This window comes from Psammomys obesus, unplaced genomic scaffold (assembly GCF_907164565.1).
Source record: "Psammomys obesus unplaced genomic scaffold, mPsaObe1.curated_primary_1811, whole genome shotgun sequence".
Taxonomy (NCBI): domain Eukaryota; kingdom Metazoa; phylum Chordata; class Mammalia; order Rodentia; family Muridae; genus Psammomys; species Psammomys obesus.
The window spans coordinates 2,947,880-2,957,569 of record NW_026596440.1 but is presented as its reverse complement, the minus strand read 5'-3'; positions in this window follow the sequence as shown (position 1 = coordinate 2,957,569).

Here is a 9,690-nt window from a genome sequence, read left to right as displayed (position 1 = left end):
CTGTTGTGAATTCTTGGTTTAGCTCTGTTGTCTTTTTATAATTGGATTATTTGATTTACTGATGTTTAATTTCTTAAGTTCTTTGAATATTTTGGTTATTAACCTTCTGTCTGATGTATGATTGGCGAAGATCTTTTCCGAGTCTGTAGGCTGTTGTTTTATTCAATTGACAGTGTCCTTTGACTTACAGAAGCTCTTCAGTTTCATGAGATCCCACTTATTAATTGATGATCTCAGAACTTGTGCTGTTGGTGTTCTGTTCAGGAAGTTGTCTCCTATGCCAGTGAGTTCTGGACTTTTCCTCACTTTGTCTTCTAGTAGATTTAGAGTCTCTGGTTTTTTTACATTAGTGTCTTTGATCCACTTGGACTTGATAACAGGTATAGGAGGAGAGAGGGCTAGGAACAAGGAAAACTGAGGAAGGCTTCTCTTTGTCAAGCTGGAGATTGCAACAGGGTAGGCTTTTGGGAGGATAATGGTGTGACTCTTGCTGAGACTCTTAATGGGACGGACATGAAGACTGAAGTGACCACCTCCTAGCCAGGCAAGACGAGTAGAGGGAGGGGAACAACAACCCACAGACAAAACCTTTGATCCACAAATTACCCTGCTGACAAAAAGTGTAGGGATAAAGAAGGAACAAAGATTGAGGGAATGTCCAACCAATAATTGGTCCAACTTCAGACCCACGGTAGAAGCCAGTCCCTGACACTATTAATGATGTTTTGCTATGCTTGCAGACAGGAGCCTAAGTTGGCTGTCATCTGTGAGGCTCTAGCCAGCAGTAAACGGAGACAGGTGCTGGGACTTGTAGCTAAGAAAGGGGCAGAGCTCTGGAGGTCCTGTGGAAGTGTTAGGGGAATGATGGAAAAACCTGGGGGGAGAGGAACCTCACAAGAAGACCAACAGAGACAACTAACCTAGTCCCATAGGAGCTTTCAGAGACCAAGACATCAAGCAAAGATCATGCATAGTTTAGACTTAGGTCCCCGCACATATGTAGCCAATGGGTGGCTTGGTCTTCATGTGCAGCATTGAGGTGGCAGGCATTGGAGCTGAGGAAGACAGAAAGACAGAAGACAGAAAGACAGAAGCCTGTGGAACAATGGAAAGAGGTGTGAAGTGTGGGGAGAGAGAGCGCATGGCATTGTGAGCATTCACGTCATGCAGGTGTAGCTCAGCTCTCTGCCAGACCTTTGCAGCAGTAAAACAGCAGGGCTTCTTTTTCCAAAGTTTTACTAGTTATCCTTGTGAGATGGGGCAACCAGGAGAAGAATGTGCAGGAGCTTCTCAGCGACAAACGGTCTGTAGCCCTAGAGGAGCCAGTCACCCATCAGCTCAGAGTTGGTGAGGACAGCTGTGTAGGCCTCTGTTTGTGAGCCCACCAAGCTGGCAGGATCCACCTGAGGCTTCTAAGAGGGTGACAAGGCTCTGAGAAACTGCTTCTCAGTGGAACTCAGGTCCCCACTATTATGATCACAGAGCGTCCTGAACCTACACTGACCACGCCCACTGGGAGCTCATGACCTTTCAGTGCACCTCACAGGGTAGAAGGCAGACAGGAAGGCTGTCTTCAGCTCACTAGTATCAGCCTTTGGTTACTACTTTGCTGCTGCCAACAAAACTAAGGCAATATCAACATAGAAAAAGTGAAAAGTGTCTCCCAGGAAGTTGTGGATATATCTGAAGCCCATCATGTGCCCACCTGAAAACCGTCATAATGAAACCCATTATTTTGTGTAATTAACATATGGTAATAAAACATTTAAATAAGTAACAATACGAAATCACTCTGTGGGTAAACAGAGGCAAGGAGGGCAATAGCAAGCAGTCTTTGACTTGTATGGATGATCGCAGTCAGCCGTGACATGCACGCAGACCCTGCTCTGGAGCCAGCAAAGCCTGCTCAGGCTGGGGACTGAGGCACTGATGCAGCCTGGAGATCTGGCAGAGGTCCCGCACAGTGACAGTCTCAGCAGCGCTGCTGGTCCTTTCAATCTGGATGGGAAGACTGTCTTTAGCTCTGATTTGAGGGAAGGCTTCATCTAAAACCACATCTTAATTCTGAAACTTGTCTGGAATAAAAATATATATTTAAAAAAAAGCGTCGTGGAAACACGAAGGACAAGTTTTACATTAAATAAAAATGTGCGTGGCTGGCACTCTCCCTGAAACTGTGTGAACTGTGGAGTGAGCAAGCACACTGCATGCTCTCAGGAGCTGCACCCCTCAAGTCAGCTGCTCCAGAAGACAGTACACAGTGGACTTCTCAGCTTCCTGGAAACACTCACTAAGGTCTGAAGGAGGCAGTGAACCCCAAGATGCTCTCCCAGCAAGGCTTTTAAAGGCCAGGGTTTGCAAGGAAGAGCCCCTGGACACCCCAGAGACCACAACACGCCCTTCTCTCCTTCTTCTTTGTAAATGATAGGATGAAGAGGGACCTGGACCTGTCACACCTGCCCCTGGAGATGGCTCTGGAGGTCACATGCCTCCTGCTGACCCACAGGGCTCAAAGGTTCAAAGCCAATATTCTAAGATATATGGGGATTGTGTGTTCTCAATTCCACAGTGTTTGTCATTTTGGGAAAAAAAAGGTTCCTTTGTATTCCCAAATTGTCTGTTATTTCAATGCAAGCTCAGATCTAATTGGCACACATTTATAGACATTATTATTTCAAGAATAGTGACCATGAAGAAATTTCTGCGACTAAAGTAGTTCGAAACCACTGGAAAGGGTACACAACAGTTGCCTAGAACATTCTCTTCTCTTTAAAGGGGTGGGGGAGAGGAGAAAAAAATGGTGAAGACAGGAGACAATCTATTCAGTTCTGAGGATCTGAAGATAAAGAATGGCAGGAACATGAGGTAATACGAAGGCGTGGCTGATGATAAAAGGACAAAAGAGTTAAAAAGAAAAAAAAGTCCACAAATTTTAACTGACTACTCTAAGCATCATATCGGTTTCCCATGATGGGATAGATTCCTATCCCATCTGGGATTTTAATTCCATCCCCCGCCCCATCAATCATCCCAATATAAACAGCACAAACAGTACCTTGTGGCTTCTGTGGTTTGCACATTGCACCTCATCTTCTGTGATCCTTCAGATAATGCCTTCTGGAGATGTGGATTTTATTGTTTGTATGGATGAAGAAACTGAGGAGCAAGAAAGCAAGTGACACATGTGTGGTCTTACAGGAAGCATGGGCTTATCAGGGAGGGGAGTAGCACACATCCTCAGCTAACAGTCACACAACTGAACTTTGCACATTCTCTTCCCAGGTCACAGGTTACAGGAGAGACTTTTGGTCGCCAGGAGAGCTACAACAGGAGAACAGCTCCAAGCTGCTCTAAGACAATTCACCAACAGAGCCCCGGGCTTTTTTTTTTTTTTTTTTTAATTCCCTCACATTTTCTCAAGTGGATTTGCTTTTGATTTTGGTTTGCTTTCGCTACACTGAACCCAGTTTTCTCTTAAGGTCTTTCCAGAAACTCCAGATATAATTAAAACTTCTCACTGGTGACATATTTTGAGGACAATCATCACATCTCATATTAATTTCTGAAGAGACGACACCACCCCAACCAAACTGTTTCTAACACAGGTGTGACTGTCCATGTCAGCAGTTCAGTCCATGAAGTGAGCTCCTCGGAAAAATTACAATGCACATAAGGTGTGATTGCTAAGGAGCTTCACCAGGTCCTTCCCAGCAGGCTCATGCAGCTCCCAACCTGCAATGAAAGGCGAAATAGCTTTGCATTTAGCAGCTGCTGTTGTGCACAGCCTTTCAATTACCACATTAGTCAGCCATGGACATTATGGGCCTGCCAGCGACTGGACAATGGCATTCCCATTTCAGAATGCAGACCTCCTCTCTCTTACCAATTAGCACTGTCCACAGGCTGGCCACGGGTGAGCCTCGGAGCTCTGTCTGTGAATTTAGTGCTCAGTGCCAGGAATACCTAGAAAATTATCTACTAATTATCTAGCATTATCTGTGTCCGTTCATGTCTACAGAGCAGCTCATGTAATTACAAGCCCCCTTGCTATTTACCTCTAAAGAGTGGGCTTAACTGAGAATTTCTCCAAAAGGGTTTGCACGAAAGGCTGGTAATTATGTGCTTTGCATTCTTCAAGGGAGCTCTCCCAGGTATCAACAACAAATACAGTCCCTGAACAAGGAGCTCAGAGGTGCTTCCCAGTGAGCCGGAAGCAATAATCACATCTTGGTGTTTCCAGGCTTTTTCTTGTACCGGACAATTAGCAGACAGCACGCCAACTCATCCCAGTTTCACAGGGGAACTCTCAGCTTCCCCCTAAAGCCCTCCAAAGATTCTCTGGAGAGACAGGCTGCCACACCGCACCTGTTGATCTGATGCACCAATGGGGGGGGGGAGGGGAGAGCAAGTTTACAGGAAGCTGCTGTCAAATCCTGCTCAGTGTTTACTTTATTGAGAACATGGGGAATCATAAAAATGTAAGTGATAGGATGGCATATTTATGGTCAAATCAATGTGACTGCTTTATCCATTTCAAATGAACAACTGAAAATATCACTTCCTTACACCCTGGTGTGGAACATTCTAGAAGGGCAGCTAAGAACTTAGAAGTTCTTTAAGTTCCTGGGGGTTTTATTACCCTCCCCATTTGATTTTTAAACAAATGTGGACCTCAAAAAATATTAGAAGTTTGATTAAAGCTATGTATTTTGTTTTCTCTTTTGATGGGAAATTCCTTAACTGTTGACTCTTCACATCTGAATTCTTCACTGTGTGTATTCTGTGGGTATTTCTATATCACACAAAACTCCTGAAGGCTCCATCATATCTCTCATTGATGGGGTTTTTAACAAAGGTTAAACTGGTTGTGTCCAGTTGCTGTGGGCTCCCTCTGTGAGCTTCCTAGAATAGTCTGTTGCCCATGGTCCACAGGATACCCTTTCTCCATCGAAACCTGAAAGCTAGGGTCGTTCATTTTAATTCCTAGCACTGACATGTCAGAAGGCTGGTGTGTCATCTCAGTTTGGGTGGTGATGATGAAGTAACTCCAGGTCTTTAAAAACTCTCCAGGCCCGAAGAACCACGAATGGCTTCCCCACCTAAGAGTTGAGGTCTAATAAGAAAAGATGGTGGTGTCAGAGAGAGGCTATGCTTATCTCAGTGGAGAGCAGTGCTGAAACTGAGCACTGGCGCATGGAAGCCTTGCCTGTGTCAAGGAACGCACTCGGTCTGTAGCTGAAGGCAGAAGTCCCACACTTTCCCATCACCTCTAAACACCCTGCGAGACTTTCAGTACAGCAACACTTCTCAGCATCCACTCCTCCCAGCCTAGATGCCAAAATCAATCGTCCACAGTCAAGTCAAACCCCGGGTTTCTGCTTCCGGTGACCCTGCTTCACTCTGCTTCCCACCTGTGGGCAGGTCCTTCCTGATTCTGCCTAGAACATTCTGAGTTGTTCCTTCTGCCCTCCGTGTCCATCGAGTTCTTGTGCATATGTCTGAATTGCTGTCTCAAAAGTCCCTGCTTCTGCACTCATGAGTCCGTCTGTACTCATTCTTCAGGTAGCAGGAATTTGCCCAAACAAAAGTTCGAAGCGTCCATGTGACTTGATGCTTAGATAGAACCTGTCCAAGCTCTGAGCCCGATGGTGGTGACTTCAGTATCCGCTGACCTAGTTTGTCTTCTTATCAGAACTCTTTTGGGCTGTAGTAATCAGAAACATGTACTTAGGAGAAAGGGAAAACCACCAACAAACGAGTCTAAATGTGATTGTAAAAAAAGTATAATGTTTCTGAAACATTGCATTATTTTGAGCTGTTCTTTCTTTAAAGTAAACAGTTTTTACTTTACTTTTTATTCTTGTATTACTTAATTTTCCATACATTTCAAGATTAAGTTTTAAATTATATTTATATTTTTATTCTCAAATGCTTTCTTAAAATTAGAAAGTTGTGTCGTTTCTATTTTCTATATATTCTTTTTTATTTTTAAATTTAAAAAAAGATTTATTTATTTAATATGCATAATGTTCTGCCTGCATGTACACATACCTGCATGCTAGAAGAGGACGGCAGACCTCACTATAGATGGTTGTGAGCCACCATGTGATTGTTGGGAATTGAACTCACAACCTCTGGAAGAGCAGCCTGTGCTCTTAACATCTGAACCATCTCTCCAGGTCTCTATCTATTTTTAATCTTTGTGGGTAGCCTGGCATAGAGACTTATGCCTGTAGTCTGCTGTACTAGGGGCACTGAGGCAGGAGGATCACTTGAGTTCAAGACCAACCATGTCAACAAAGATATACCTGCTTAAAAACAAATAAACAACAAAAGACACCATCGAATGCCTGTATCTATTTATCATCATCATCATCATCATCATCATCATCATCATCATATATTTTTGTAATTCCACCATTACTTCTGCTTCAACTATAGGGTTACTTAAGTACCTCAGTTACTTTTTAAAACTCACCTAACACTCCTGTTTTTCTTATTATTAATGGTTTTGGGACTTAGAAGTGCAGTGAAGAGCTCATTATTTAGAAGTGATTGCTTACCTTTGTTCCATAATTCATGGTCTGCTTGAAAATACAATGTGTGCTTTTTGTTTACTGAACATAATTTGACACATTTTTATTAGAGCTATGAACTATGTTGTTTATAACTTTTTTGTATATTTCTTACTTTTGTCCTTTTAATGTTACTGACAGCTCTTTGAAGATTCACTTTCTTTTCATTCTCTCGTCTTTCTTTTCAGCTTAAAGAATCAACATTATGCACCTAAGTGGACATATCTAGAGACCTCATGCCTTCTGCTCAGCTTTTGTCCCAAAGGCAGCCCTGTGTGTGTCATGTGTGGTGCTCCACAATACTCATAGTGCTGGCTTCGAGGCCATGGCTAGAACAAGGCAGCTGCCACAGATGGAAGAGATAAGCCACTGTCCTCCAGTTCTGTTCAGTCAATCAGCTTATTGTTGGGCAGCAATGTTTCTATGGAATGTTTCTGTTTGTGGTGGGCCCATATTGCTTGATCCCACCATGCTCTCTCAGACTGTCACTGAGATATAGGGCCCGGATTCTATTTATTTTGAGATTCAACTTCCTTGGGCAAAAAAAGAAAATTATTTAAAGACGCTCATGAACACACACATATATGGGCATGCATAGGCATGTGCACATATGTGTGGTCTAGACACAGACATGTACATACATGTATACATACTGTCAGACAGAAAAGGACATTTTAAACTACCACATTAATCCCTTAAGACAGTAACCATTCATGTGAACACAGATATAATACAGACTGTGGTACAGGAACTCAAGCAGTTCACGGTGGTGCTGGACACAAAAGAAAGGGAAGTCAAAACTGGGGCCTATGGTCCTCAGACCAAGGCTGGATCAAAGGAAAAAAAGGAATCAGGAAGCATTAAAGGACTGGCCTGTACTCGGCCTGAGTAAGGACATGCAACTAAAATAACACTAGAGCTGAAGATATGTCAAAAGGCTAAAGATTTTAAAAAGCATCAAGAAAGCTATCAAACGATTGGGAAGGGGGGGGGGCTTCCCAAATGATTGTCAGGGCAGGCTCAGCACAGGCAGGCCGCAGCTCTTCTTCTCCTCTGATTTAGCCTTTCCACACTTAACACTCTGTACCTGTCGGAGCATGCAAGCACACACACACACACACACACACACACACACACACACACACTCATGCAGGAACATACACTTTCTCAAGATAATTAACACAGGCTTATATGAGTGCCATTTTGACTCAAAACAATAATCTAAAGCCTGTAGTGCCATTAAAATTGTTCAGCACGTGAAACAAAATTCAACTCACACACAAGGAAAGAAGATTAAATTGCCGTCTGAGTCTAGACAGCAAAGGTGAAAATTAGAAGGAAGCACACAAACAAAGACTACTTATCAGAGAAAAATGTACAGTCACCCAAGGCAATATTGTTTTGGCATAAAAATGAGGGAGATAACATTATCAGGTGATAGTCATAACACAATTTTAGTTTAAAGCATAAGGAAAGTTACACAACAGCATATTTATTACATTTTTATATAAGGACAGGGTTAAAAACAATACACACATTTGCTTTTCTCTGCAAAATGAAACGGTGAAACGTGGGCTCACTACAAACAGAAATGGCTGTTTGTAAATAGAGCAGCAGGCAAGTAGGGAAAGATGCTGTTGTTCTTTGCCTCATGTTATTCTTTTTTGTCTTATGGTATTTTTAATAGCGTCCATGCAAGTGTGCCCGTGAATGGGTATGTGCGTGGGCACGGTGCCCACTGAGGCCAGGAGAAGGCGTCAGAGACCCTCAAGCTGCAGCAACGAGCCCAAACTCTGCAACATCGTTACCTTCAAGCTATCTCTCCAGGGCCCAGTAGCAGCTCTTCAAGTTAATTGCAAAGCATTTGAACCATTTCCGTATTTTATGTTACCAAATGAGAGGAAATTTTAAAAAGAAGCATTATGACAGGGTTAGTAGAACTCTGCACAGTGAGACTCTGTCTCAAGAAATAAGAAATGGCAGCTTAATCACTATATGTAGTGAAAATAAACTTAATTACATATCGAATGTTTACCACAACCACTATAGTAGTTAATTCCCCTTGTTGTGGTGAGCAAACTCTCAACAAAGCCAATTAAGAAAGGAAGGGTTTATTTCTGCATTCAATTCGAAGGAGACACAGAGCACGATGGAGGAGAAAGTATGGAGGCAGGAGCGTGGCAGGGAATTAATGCCAAATGGAGCCAGGTGGCAGAAAATCAGACCCCAGTGACCTGCTCCTTCTAGTGAGTGCTCCCCAAGCTCCTTCTAGTGAGTGCTCCCCAGTCTTCTGACACAGTGTCAACATCTGGAGGCCAGGTGCTGAGATCAACCACATGAGCCCATGGCACACACCACACAACTCAAACCACCATGACAGGAAGATAAGGGATAATGTTATTTTAAACACGTAATTCTGATCGCCTGTGCTCAATGAGTTGAATTTCAGAGATCAGAGTTACTACAGACAAGACTTCAATTTCACTAAGCAGCTCTCTCTCGCTCTCTCTTTTCTTATCTGTCTTGTTTGTTTCTGTTTTGGGAACAAGGCCTCATGTAGGTTAGCCTGGCGTCTGACTTGAACTTACTGTGGCTCTGAGGCTGGCCTTGAACTGATCCTCCTCCTTCATTGTCCAACGTGCTGGGATTACAAACATGTGCCACCTTGGCAGTTTAGTGAGGCTGCTTGGAGAGTGACTCTCATCTGCCTGCTACTCCAGGGGAAATAAGTAAATGCTAACCACCTAATAAACAAGAGCTTCCATGTTAGAGAAACCAGATAATAAAAGTGCCTGCTAATGCCAAGCTTTATTTGGAAGGACGGTTTGATGACATACTTTTAAAACCTGTGAACCAGCCACAGCTCATTTTGGTGAAGGAGTGTGCAGCAGGTAGGCCTCACAACCCTTAGAGATCTGCAGCCTCCCTCAGCTTGCAGTGGCCTAGGCAGGGCCCATGCCACTTCAGACTAAGTCCAAGTCCAGGTGGGAAGTTGGGTTAGTCAAAGCTGTGAGGAGATAAATGGACGCAAGTGTGTGCCTTGTGGGTGGGAGGCATGTGCATTAAGCAAGAAGACATTCCTGTGGAATAGAAATGACAGGCACAGTTGAGCATG